General features: G+C 44.9%; 1 protein-coding gene across 1 annotated transcript in view; it reads left to right on the top strand.

Annotated features, from left to right (window-relative positions):
- mnd (L-type amino acid transporter minidiscs) overlaps nt 1-13,033 on the top strand; it is a 120,873-nt gene that overhangs the window by 25,762 nt on the left and 82,078 nt on the right. The gene's annotated exons all lie outside the window — the stretch shown is intronic.

Below are 13,033 nucleotides of genomic sequence, written 5' to 3'. Positions count from 1 at the left end.
TCGACGATAGATTATGCACTGATGTCACATAGGATGTATGATAAGCTCAGGGGAATACACATAGATGAAGGTGGCTCCAGAAGTCTGGGTAGCGATCACAAACGTATCAAGCTAAGTTTTGGAAGAGCAGTGAAAGTGGGAAGGAGACAAGGTGAGCAACTACAGGAAAATTTTTATCCAGAAAGGCAAATTGAAATAGCCACTAAACAAATTGAGAAAGTAATCACGGAGGATAATAAGACAGTGTGGACATACACGAATCTAATTAGACTCTTTCAGCTAGAGCTTGCTAAGACGCGTAACAAGTCACCCCGGAAAAGAAGACACAAACCCAAAAGTTGGTGGGATGAGGAAGTTAAGAGAGCCATAGCAAAACGTCAGGAAGCCTCTAGGGAACACAGACATGCTAAGCAGCGGGGTGAACCGACAGATGATGTTGAAAGAAAATGGGAAACCTTTTTAAGCTGTAGAAGGGCTGCATCCCTTCTGATCAATGAAAAGATTAGAAGAAACGGAGCTCAGTGGCTGGCAGAAGTACATAAAAAAGATAGAAAGGCAGCTGCGAAATTTTGGAACTATCTAAACTCCCTAAGAAATGAGACGAGCCTAGAGCAGAGTTTTATAACTACAGCCCTAGGTGCCAGGCTAGAAAGGGACGAAGCTATTGAATATATAAGAACAAGGGTGACAGAAAAATTTCAACAAAGAAGTACTTTATGCACCACAATAGACAAGGACGAATGAAGTGGTGCAATGGCTCCATTTTCACAACCAGAGTGGGAAAGTGCTGAGAAAAGGGTTCCTAGTAGTACATCAACAGGCCCAGATGGCATTCCAATTAGGCTGATAAAGACATTAGGTCCGAAGTCTAAGCAGGCTTTGAGAGAGGCAGTGAGCAAAATAATAATCGATGGTGAAGTTCCCGATGGATGGAAACTTAGCAGGATGAGCATGATCTATAAAGGAAAGGGGGACAAAGCTGACATAAACAACTACCGTCCTATAACAGTGACATCAGTGGTCTACAGGCTGGCGATGCAGATTATAAAGGAAAGACTGCAGGCATGGATAGAAGATGAGGGGGTGCTGGGGGAACTGCAGAATGGGTTTCGGAAACACAGGAGGTTGGAAGACAATCTGTTCTCACTGACGCAGTGCATCGAAATAGCAGAAAAGGAACACAGGCCCCTGTGGCTAGCATTCTTGGATATCAAGGGAGCGTACGATAGCGTGGTTCAAGAAGAATTGAGGGGAATACTGGACACACTAGGCGTGGAACATGTAGTCACTAATCTTTTAAAGGGTATCTATAAAGGTAACAAGGTAGTTATAAAGTGGGAAAAACAGGTATCCAAGCCTGCAGAGGTAAAACGGGGGCTTAGGCAGGGGTGCCCCCTGTCACCCTTATTATTCATGATGTACCTACAAGGATTAGAGGCTAAATTAGAAGGAAGTGGGCTGGGCTTCAACCTCTCTTTAGTCAAACAAGGAAAACTTATTGATCAGGCTTTACCAGCATTAATGTACGCAGATGATATAGTGCTAATGGCCAACAACAAAGAAGATTTGCAGAGATTGATGGACATCTGTGGTAATGAGGGAGATAGGTCAGATTTTAGATTCAGTAAGGAAAAATCAGCAGTCATGATTTTCAATGACAGCGAAGGTAGTGAGCTTAGGATACAGGAGGTCACGCTAGAGATAACAGATAAATACAAATATCTGGGCGTATGGATAAGCAATGGGACCGAGTACCTGAGGGAACACGAAATATACGTGACAACTAAAGGTAACAGGAATGCAGCAGTGATGAAAAATAAGGCACTGTGGAATTACAATAGGTATGATGTTGTGAGAGGAATATGGAAAGGGGTCATGGTTCCTGGGCTGACGTTCGGCAATGCGGTCTCGTGCATGAGATCAGAAGTTCAAGCAAGATTAGAAATTAAGCAACGTGGAATAGGTAGGCTTGCTTTAGGAGCTCACGGAAATACACCAAATCAGGGAGTACAAGGCGATATGGGATGGACATCATTTGAGGGCAGGGAAGCTAGCAGCAAGATAAAATTTGAGAAGCGATTGAGAGAAATGAAGGAGGAGCGTTGGGCTAGGAAGGTTTTCAGCTACTTGTACATGAAGAATGTCGATACAAAATGGAGGAAGCGAACCAGGAAGTTGACTGGTAAATACTTAGAAAACAGCAGGTGGCCAAACCAAAAAGAACTATCGGTTAAGAAGAAAGTGAAGGAAACGGAGACTGACATGTGGAGAATGGGCATGATTAAGAAGTCCGCACAAGAGATCTATCGAACTTTTAAGCAGGAAATTGCCAAGGAAAGGATCTATGACAATACTCGGGGTAGTTCTCTACTGTTTGAGGCAAGGACGGGAGTACTGCGAACCAAGACATATCGGGCCAAATACGAAGGGGTAGACACAGTATGCAGTGCGTGTGGAGAGGAAGAAGAAACTGCCGAACACTTGATAATGTTCTGTAAAGGGCTTTACCCTATAGTCCAGGATGATGGCGCAGAGTTTTTCAAAGCACTGGGGTTTAGGGACCGGGAGGGCAAAATAAACTTTAAGCGGGTAGACTTAACTAGAAGGAGGTTATCTGATTGGTGGCTAAAGTCAAGGCACGAGTGAAAATTAAACACTTCACTGCAAAGTATGAATCCTCAAACTCTTTTTTAAGAAAAAAAATAAATATAGTTTTTGGTTCATTAGGTATTACGGCTTGGTGGCGCTAGCCACCGCCCGATCTAAAGGGTACAGCCATATCCATCCATCCATCCATCCATCCATCCATCCATCCATCCATCCATCCATCCATCCATCCATCCATCCATCCATCCATCCATCCATCATCATCAACACAAACAAGCGAGGCGTGTTTCGATCTCAGGGGCTTGCTGTTCTGTCGGGACGCCCAGTGGGGGACGACATGCCGCGGCGAGTGCGCAACGAAAATTGGAAAAACTACTTATTAACCGATACATACGCGATAAGCTGGTATGGCTTATGCGGATACAAAATGCATTATGTTCAATGGCCGCCGAATCGGGGATTTGACTTCACTACTTTAAAAACGAAACTGCTGTTTACCCGGGTACAATTTAACGAGGTTTCACTGTATTTGATGCACAGTGAGGGACATCTGGTTTCCATTATGCATTTGGATCTCTCGCGAACGTAATGTCTGTCGCTCGGGACGCTGACTGCTGTCACAGGCAATGTTTAAACACACACACACACACACACACACACACACACACACACACACACACACACACACACACACACACACACACACACACACACACACACACACACACACACACACACACACACACACACACACACACACACACACACACACACACACACACACACACACACACACACACACACACACACACACACACTCACTCACTCACTCACTCACTCACTCACTCACTCACTCACTCACTCACTCACTCACTCACTCTTTCTTTCTCTCTTTAGAAGGAGAGAGAGAGAGAGAGGACGGTTCTCTTGTTATGGCGACCCTAGCTACGCCGAGTGACTTCAGTGAAAGTGTCCTACTCGTGGATTTATGATGTTGCGGAGCATCTGGCTGTTGGTGTAGTGAAGCGCGCAGAGTCACCGCAACATGCAGTCTGCTCTCACATGTGCAAGTTGCTCGGTGCGGCTTCAGTGACCTTTTTCTATTTAATTTATTTTCTAAATTGGAATCTTGATGCCGTGTCGCAGATTTAGAACGCCGTCGCACGGTAATTGAAAGCATTTTGCTGCAGGCTTTGTCGGAAAACACTGTACGCAGATGGATGACGTGGAGTTCGTCTGTCAAAGTAACGCGCATCAGTCAATCAAAGTCTTCAGTGCTTGCGTCGTTGCGCTGTGGCCCCGGGGAGTGCATACACGTGCGCGCTCCAGTCGGCGGCGCCGGCTGCGCGCCCGTGGGAATTGCGTGCTTTTTTTTTGTTTTCTTTTCTGCGGGCGGCGGCGGCGAGTGTGTTCTTTCAAAGGTGCGACTCGATGCTCGCGGTGGTGAAATGAGCCCCAGCGTTCTGGGACGTAGGCGTGCTTTTGCAGGGCCTTTTATTTATTATTGTACACTCGTGCTCGTAACAATACGAGGTTTCAGAACTACGAATCCTTAGCCTTCTGATTCACAACAGAACAAAAAACAGCACCACGCTAGACAAGCTACGGAAAATTGGAGAACAGGTAGGGCACATGATCCGCCGAGTGTCAAACAAGCGCGGGGGGCTACGAGGAAGGGACGCGATTCGGCTCGCCAATGCTTTTGTAACTAGCAGGATTCTATATTCAATACCGTACTTTCGAATGACTAAACACGAAGAGAACATAGTCGATGCTATTCTTAGGAAAGTAATTAAGCGCGCACTTGATTTACCCATCAGCACTTCAAATCAGAAACTCTATGCATTGGGAGTCTTTAACTCTATACAAGAGCTCCAAGAAGCCCACCTCACAAATCAATATACGCGTCTTACGCAGACGCCCCCCGGGCGGCGCCTACTGGACCGCTTCTTGATCCGGCACGAATGCGAAATCGAAAACGCGGAGCGTATTACTGAGCTTTGGAGAACAAAACTCTGGGTGTCCCCGCTTCCCCACAATATGACCAGGGAGGCGCACCAGGGTAGAAGGCAAGCGCGCGCTGAGGCACTTGAACAACGGCTTGGCTCCCGTAATGGGGTCTATTACGTCGATGTGGCCGGGCCGTCACCTAGGGGATACTACACGGCGGCGGTAATACATCAAGGAACGCAGGTGGACGGCCTCACTTTCAAAGCCACAAGCTCAAGTAAGGCGGAGGAGGTGGCCATTGCACTGGCAGTATCCCATCCAAACTCAAAACAAATAGTTACAGACTCTCGAAGAGCCTGCGAGAGCTATCTTGCAGGAGAAATCTCTCCATTGGCTAATAGACTTTTAAAATTCAGCATCAGGAACCGTGATCCTACCCCAAAACGTCTTATATGGACTCCGGGACATCAGGGTCTACAGGGTAACGAGGCTGCACATGCAGCGGCCCGCGTGCTTACTTCCCGGGAAACTCCCCGTTCCCCCGATAGACCTGAACGGCCCACACCTTTAACACGGTTTCGAGAAATCGAAGAATACTACATTGAGCAACGCCGCTTGTATCCCGCACCAGCGAAGGGACTCTCGAAAACGGAGGAGCGCATCCTGCGGCGCCTACAGACAAATACGCTGCTCTGTCCAGCCATGCTAAAATATTACGACCCTAAAATAAGTGGGCAGTGCCAGTACTGTGGGGAAGTGGCCAACACTTACTATATGGTCTGGGCCTGCCAAATGAACCCAAAATTAACCCCCTTTCCCAACCCCACCAAAGAGGACTGGGAGACGACCCTACTCAATAGCTCCACACTAGAGGAACAGCGAACTCTAGTGCAGCGGGCTCGGGTGGCGGCCTCGACTAATGACGTCCCGGACTAGGGATGTCAACCAGCCCGGTGGGGACAAGGGCTATCTGGCACAGCCAGCATCAATAAAGGTTTTTTCCTCCTCCTCGTGCTCGTACCTTGGTTGATCGAGGCGTATGCGATTTCTCGGCGACGCATTTTACTTCCCTAGGGAAAACTGTTATGAGATCGGAACACGGATCACGCGCGGCGCCGTAGTTGACGGCCGCCGCCGCCGCCAGTGTCCGTAACCAGTATTGAATGAAAAAAAAAACTTTGTAAATAAAAAACAATAATTACACAATGGAATTCGAATCCGGGTCCGCTCCGTGCCAGCCCAGGAGTGTACCACTGAGCCACGCCTATTGTTTTTTTCTTCCTTACATGATATTTAATACAAATGCGGCTTACATAACGTACAAAATACGTAAGGTCGATTTGGCAAATGTGCAACGGACGTTACCAAGCAAATCCCATACAACACAATGTATAAAGGGGTATTTGAGCAGCACACTTCATGAACTCACTATACCAGTCCGGCGGGAATCGCAGTTGGTCATAATAGTATTTTAGCTGCACAGTCATTTGTACAAAGTGGCATCACGAAGACACTAGTGGTTCCGCATGCCTGTCCAACATGCTAGTTTTCCATACTATGCATGCCCATCAACAAAAGCATGTCAACGCATAATATTGCATTTCGGGGGAGGGGGTGCTAGATAACGGATACTATAAGAATTTAAATTTCGACCACCTGGGGTTCTTTAACGTGCACCCAAATCTGAGTACACGGGCCTACAACATTTCCGTCTCCATCGGAAATGCAGCCACCGCAGCCGGGATTCGATCCCGCGACCTGCAGGTCAGCAGCCGAGTACCTTAGCCACTAGACCACCGCGGCAGGGCATCTATCTATCTATCTATCTATCTATCTATCTATCTATCTATCTATCTATCTATCTATCTATCTATCTATCTATCTATCTATCTATCTATCTATCTATCTATCTATCTATCTATCTATCTATCTATCTATCTATCTATCTATCTATCTATCTATCTATCTATCTATCTATCTATCTATCTATCTATCTATCTATCTATCTATCTATCTATCTATCTATCTATCTATCTATCTATCTATCTCACCGCCTACGACATTTATCTTTCATGGTCGTTTCGATAATGGGATCTATACCAAAATTGGTATGGCATAACACGGCTGTACAACGAGCATAAGTGAGTTACTAATAACATGAAAATCATGACACGTATGTTATGAATGTTATGATTTACAATTCATGGTCTTGCTCCTCCTGCGGTGGTTTCGTTCATGTGACATATTGCAAAACTTGTATGGTATGACATGACTGAATGGCAAACATATAGCGTGAAAATAATGACATGCTTGTCTTGTAAGTCATGACTACTCGACACGCTCATAATCCGCTCGCGGTTGTTTCGCTAGCTTCAATTATGCCAAATATGGCATTACGTGACGCGAATGAATCACAAAGGTATATATGACAGATTCAAACATGATAATCATGTCATGCGTGTCACGTAAGAACATGACTACATACCACGCTCAAGATGCACTCGCAGCCATTTCGCTAACTTCACATATACCAAATTTGATGTTACGTGACGTCAATGGATGACGAAGCCCTTACGATGGTTCAAACAAATATGACTGGTGGAAACATGATAATCATGACATGCGTGCCATGTAAAACATGGCTACATGCTACGTTCATAGTGCGCTCGCGGCCGCTTCGCTAACTTCACATATACCAAATTTGATGTTACGTGACTTGAATGGACGACAAAGGTAAATGACACGTCCAAACATGATAACCTTGACTTGCGTGTCATGTAAAATATGACTACCTGTTACGATCATAGTGCGCTCGCAGTCGTTTCGCTATCGAAATTTGGTATATGTGAAGCTACAGCCAAACAGCAGCGAGCGCACTATGAGCGTAGCATGTCATATTTTACATGGCACGCATTTCATGATTATCATGTTTGCACCTGTCATATTTGTTTGCAACATCGTATTGACTTCTCGCATGTGCCAAATTTAGGGTTACGTGACGTGAATGAATGACGAAAGTAATTTGCACGTCCAAACATGATAATCATGGCATGCGTGTCACGTAAAACATGACTACATGCTACGCTCATAGCGCGCTCGCGGCCATTTCGCTACCTTCACATATACCAAATTAGGTGTTACGTGACGTGAGTGAAAGACGAACACAAGTTTCGGGCGCAACCATGATAATCATGATATGGAAGTCATGTACGGCATAATTTACGTCCGCTTCGTAACGTTGTGCTGATTTTAATGTAACAATTCAACCTTCCCCATTCGTGCTTCGCATATCATCGATTCTCACTGTACGTGGGATCTGCCAATTGTTTTTTGCTCAATGTATAACTTCATTTCGAAACAATTCAATCGCATCTGTTTACTTGACAGCTGTTCATAAGCTGTCGTCTCCCCATCCCCCTCCCATGCGCAGGGTAGCAAACCGGCTGCCTATAGGCTGGTTAACCTCCCTGCCGTTCTTTTTCTCATATTTCCCTTCCCTCCTTGTTCATAAGCTGCGCTGTAAGTGCTTTTTGCGTGGCACTTTTCGCTGCTCTACTTGGCGACGGGCAAGCGCGTCGCCGTCCAATTGCAATAACTTCGACAAGAAGCCTCCACAAGATGACGATAGTTATAGCGCGAGAACAAAACGACGACACAGAGACAAGAAGGACGCGAAAGACACGAGCGCTAACTTCCAACTGAGCTCTGCGCAATAAACTCAGTTGGAAGTTAGCGCTCGTGTCTTTCGTGTCCTTCTTGTCTCTGTGTCGTCGTTTTGTTCTCGCGCTATAACTATCGTCATGCCATACCAACTATCCCAAGCTGCCACACTCCACAAGATGACACAAATACCTGTGCTTAGCTTGTCCGTATAGGCGTATAGCTTTCGTATTATGCCGCATCACTCGACAGTTGTAGAGTAGCAAAAGCAGTGGTAGCGGTATTTTTGCGGAACATCATGGGAAGACGATAACTACAGTCAACGATCACAATTCACCGAGAACACCAGCGATTTTTCATATTCTGCACAAGTGTAAAGCACTCGATAAGAACATATTCATAAACATGCAATACATTTCAGATTTTCTTTCCGAGAGAACCTGTGCCACCAAGTATATAGCTTCCCAGATGTATTGTACGTGGCAAAAAACGTCGCAGGATATCACTCGTATTCACCCTGCTGTAACTAATAGCCCTGCTTATATACCTGCACATTTGTAACACACAGAAAAAGAGAGACAGAAGAAGATAAAGGACAGTAAGTTTATCTAAACAAGGAAAGCGAATATACCTAAGTGAGATAGCGAGGCAGTTTCGCATAAAAAATGATAATGAACAAGTATATAGTTGTTCACGTAAGTAAATCCAAATGTTTAAAGAAAATAAAAAAGGCGGACCCCACGTGCAGGGGGAATCGATGATATGCGAAGCACGAATGGGGAAGGTTGATATGTCACTTTAATATCAGCACAACGTTACGAGGCGGGCGTGAATTTTGCTGTACATGACTTGCAGTCATTATTGTCATGTTTGGACGCGTTATTTACCGTCGTCGTCTATTCACGTCACGTAGTATCAAATTTCGGATATGTGGAGCTAGCGAAACGGCCGCGAACGCGCTATGAGCGTGGCATTTCGTTATGTTTTACATGACACGCATGTTATGATTATCATGTTTGGACATGTCATTTACCTTCGCATTCCTTCACGTCCCGTTATACCAAACTTGATATTTGTGAAGCTAGCGAAACGACCGTGAGCGCACCATGAGCATGGCGTGTAGTGGTGATTTACATGACATGCATGTCATTATTTCCACGTTAGGGTATGTCACTCATCTCCGCCATGCAGTCATGTCATACCAGTTTTGCAATATGTGATGTGAACGAAACTACCGCAAGAGCAGCAAGACCATAAAATGTAAAGCATGACATTCGTGAAATACAAGCCATGATTTGCATGTTATGGCTACTCACCTATGCTCGTTATGCAGCCATATTATGGCATACCAATTTTGGCATAGATCTGATTATCTAAATGGCCAGAACAGCTAAATGTCGTAGATAGATACATACATACATACATACATACATACATACATACATACATACATACATACATACATACATACATACATACATACATACATACATACATACATACATACATACATACATACATACATACATACATACATACATACATACATACATACATACATACATACATACATACATACATACATACATACATACATACATACATACATACATACATACATACATACATACGGCCAAAGGCTGCGTATTTGGCCAAGAAATGCTTCGCACTTAAAAAAAAAAACATTGCACACCTTCTGAATTCCAAAGTGTCTTCGGCGAAATCCTGTCACCATTCATATAACTCTGGCATGTGTATTTTTAATTTTTTTTGCGTGTGTAGAATTCAGTATAGCCTTGATAGCCTTTGAAATCGGGGGAACCCACGTTCCTGGGGGGCGCTTCTCCAAACCGTTTGCTTTGGGATCGCTTGCCGGCACGCCTGCGCTTCCCCTGTGACAGCAGCGCTAGTTGGTTTCCGCTCAAACCGCAAGTATTAGTTGGCAGCAAATATAGGCACTACACGTGTTAATAATTAAAGGTTATTCGTTGCATTTCATATTGTTTTGTTCAGTTAATTATAATAGTCAAAATACCGTTTAAAATTTCCAGGATGTTCAAGTTTTCCTAAATGCAACCAGCGACAGAATAGTGGGTCTCTATTATGAGACAACCAAAGAACACCTCCGACGTGGCAGGTGTATCCGTAACCTTACTACCTATCGAAGAACGGCGGGACGGCTTTAAGCTCTCCCATAGTAGAGTACCCAGTACTCTAAATCATGAGGCAGTTGTATCCGTACTGTTCGACTTTATAAGGGACGGCTTTAAGCTCTCCCATAGTAGAGTACCCCGTACTCTAAAACGTTACCCACTTTTTTCTACCCCCCCCCCCCCCTTTCACTCATATTGAGGCCCACGGGACGGCTTTGTGCTCTCCCGTAGTTGATTACCAAGTGCTCAAAATCGTTAAATCGTTAAACGTTTTCTAAATACAACCTTCCTTGCGCAGGCTTAAGGGGCAGCCTTTTAGGGAGAGCTCGTTGCTCTCCCATAGTTGGTACGAAGTATACTTGAAGTACCTTGATGCTTTTAGAAACACACTGTACCACAACAAGAACACTCGTGGCATCGTTGCAGTGAAGCCAACAAAAAACTTGTAACATGCGGTTTTCGTGAACACAACATCCCGTTTTCGTACATAAAAAAAATGGCAATCCCACGTACAGTCTGAATCGATGATATGCGAAGCACGAATGAAGAAGGTTGACGTGTCACTTCAAAATGAGCTCAACGTTACGAGGCGGACGTGAACTATGCCATACATGACACGCATGTCATTATTATCATGTTTGGACGTGTCACTTCCCTTCGTCGTCCATTAACGTCACGTGATACAATATTTGGTATATGCGAAGCTAGCGAAACAGCCGCAAGCGCATCATGACCGTGGTGTGTCGTCATGTTCTTACATGACATGCATATAATTATTATCATCTTTGCACCAGTTTATACCTTAGTCATCCATTCACGTCGCGTAGCACCAAATATGGTATATGTTAAGCTAGCGAAACAACCGCGAGTGCACTATGAGCATCGCACGTAGTCATGCTATGCTCATGGCATGCACGTCATGATTATCATGTTAGAACGTGTATTTTACCTTCGTCGTCCGTTCGAGTCGCGTAATACAAAATTTGGTTTATGCGGAGCTAGCGAAACGGCCGCAAGCGCATGCATCATGAGCGTGGAATGTAGTCATGTCCTTACATTACATGCATATCATGATTATCATCTTTGCACCAGTTATATACCTTAGTCATCCATTCACGTCGCGTAGCACCAAATATGGTATATGTAAAGCTAGCGAAACAACCGCGAGTGCACTATGAGCATCGCACGTAGTCATGCTATGCTCATGACATGCACGTCATGATTATCATGTTAGAACGCGTCTTTTACCTTCCTCGTCCGTTCGAGTCACGTAATACAAAATTTGGTTTGATCTATCTATCTATCTATCTATCTATCTATCTATCTATCTATCTATCTATCTATCTATCTATCTATCTATCTATCTATCTATCTATCTATCTATCTATCTATCTATCTATCTATCTATCTGTCTGTCTGTCTGTCTATCTGTCTGTCTGTCTGTCTGTCTGTCTGTCTGTCTGTCTGTCTGTCTGTCTGTCTGTCTGTCTGTCTGTCTGTCTGTCTGTCTGTCTGTCTGTCTGTCTGTCTGTCTGTCTGTCTGTCTGTCTGTCTGTCTGTCTGTCTGTCTGTCTGTCTGTCTGTCTGTCTGTCTGTCAGTCAGATCTATCTGGCCGCTTACGTTTGGGTGCTCTTGTGGTCACCCCCTTAGCCCCGCCGCGGTGGTCTAGTGGCTAAGGTACTCGGCTGCTGACCCGCAGGTCGCGGGTTCGAATCCCGGCTGCGGCGGCTGCATTTTCGATGGAGGCGCAAATGTTGTAGGCCCGTGTGCTCAGATTTGGGTGCACGTTAAAGAACCCCAGGTGGTCGAAATTTCCGGAGCCTTCCACTACGGCGTCTCTCATAATCATATGATGGTTTTGGGACGTTAAACCCCACATATCAATCAATCAATCACCCCCTTAACTTGGCGTGAAGCCAAATAAGCATAAAAGGGTAAGATGGTTTGACGAGTGTGACACGCAAGTGAAGACATGAATAACGTGACAATCCTGTCGCGTGCATCGCCAAGCACTTCTCGCCAAACAATGGCACATACCCACAGGCGGTTACGTGCCGCTAATATGCGGGTATATGCCACAGGTGATTCGCACCTAGTATCTAGCCCTTCAGGAACGTCGAGAACACACATGGGCAATTTTAACGTGCCAGCGTTAAGAAATAAATACCCGACATCGGTAGCGTTGACCCGACGAATGCAAAGAATAATATTCAGGGTCCCAATTGTAATTGAACCGAAACATTCTGCGTGGCAATGTAACATTTTACCACAGAGCTACGCCAGGTCTCGGAATAACTTTTCGAATAGACGCTAATCTTCGTGAAACGTCAATAATGGTTGCAGTGCTGCCTACCCAATTGTATAAACATTACATACGTACTCCTTTGGTGCAGCCGAAACGTCGGGTTAACGTCATTTGTGGTTAGTTGCCATGCGCTGAAGTTGATTTATGTAGCAGTTTCCAGGCCCAGCATCCACGCGAGCATCAGCGCTTCATATCAGCTTCTGGTGTTGCTGATACGCATGTTCCATTCGGCATCGTTGCGCAAGTGCAAACAATTGATTATATAAACATCTGCGACTCTTCAACATATGTCTGTGCGTGCAACATTTGTACGCATATTTAGCGTCATTCCATTACATGTCACTCAATCATGAAACT

Source organism: Rhipicephalus microplus, chromosome X (genome assembly GCF_043290135.1).
Source record: "Rhipicephalus microplus isolate Deutch F79 chromosome X, USDA_Rmic, whole genome shotgun sequence".
In the NCBI taxonomy this organism is placed as follows: Eukaryota; Metazoa; Arthropoda; class Arachnida; order Ixodida; family Ixodidae; genus Rhipicephalus; species Rhipicephalus microplus.
The sequence above is the reverse complement of the archived record's forward strand: the minus strand, read 5'-3'. Positions and strand labels throughout refer to the sequence as shown.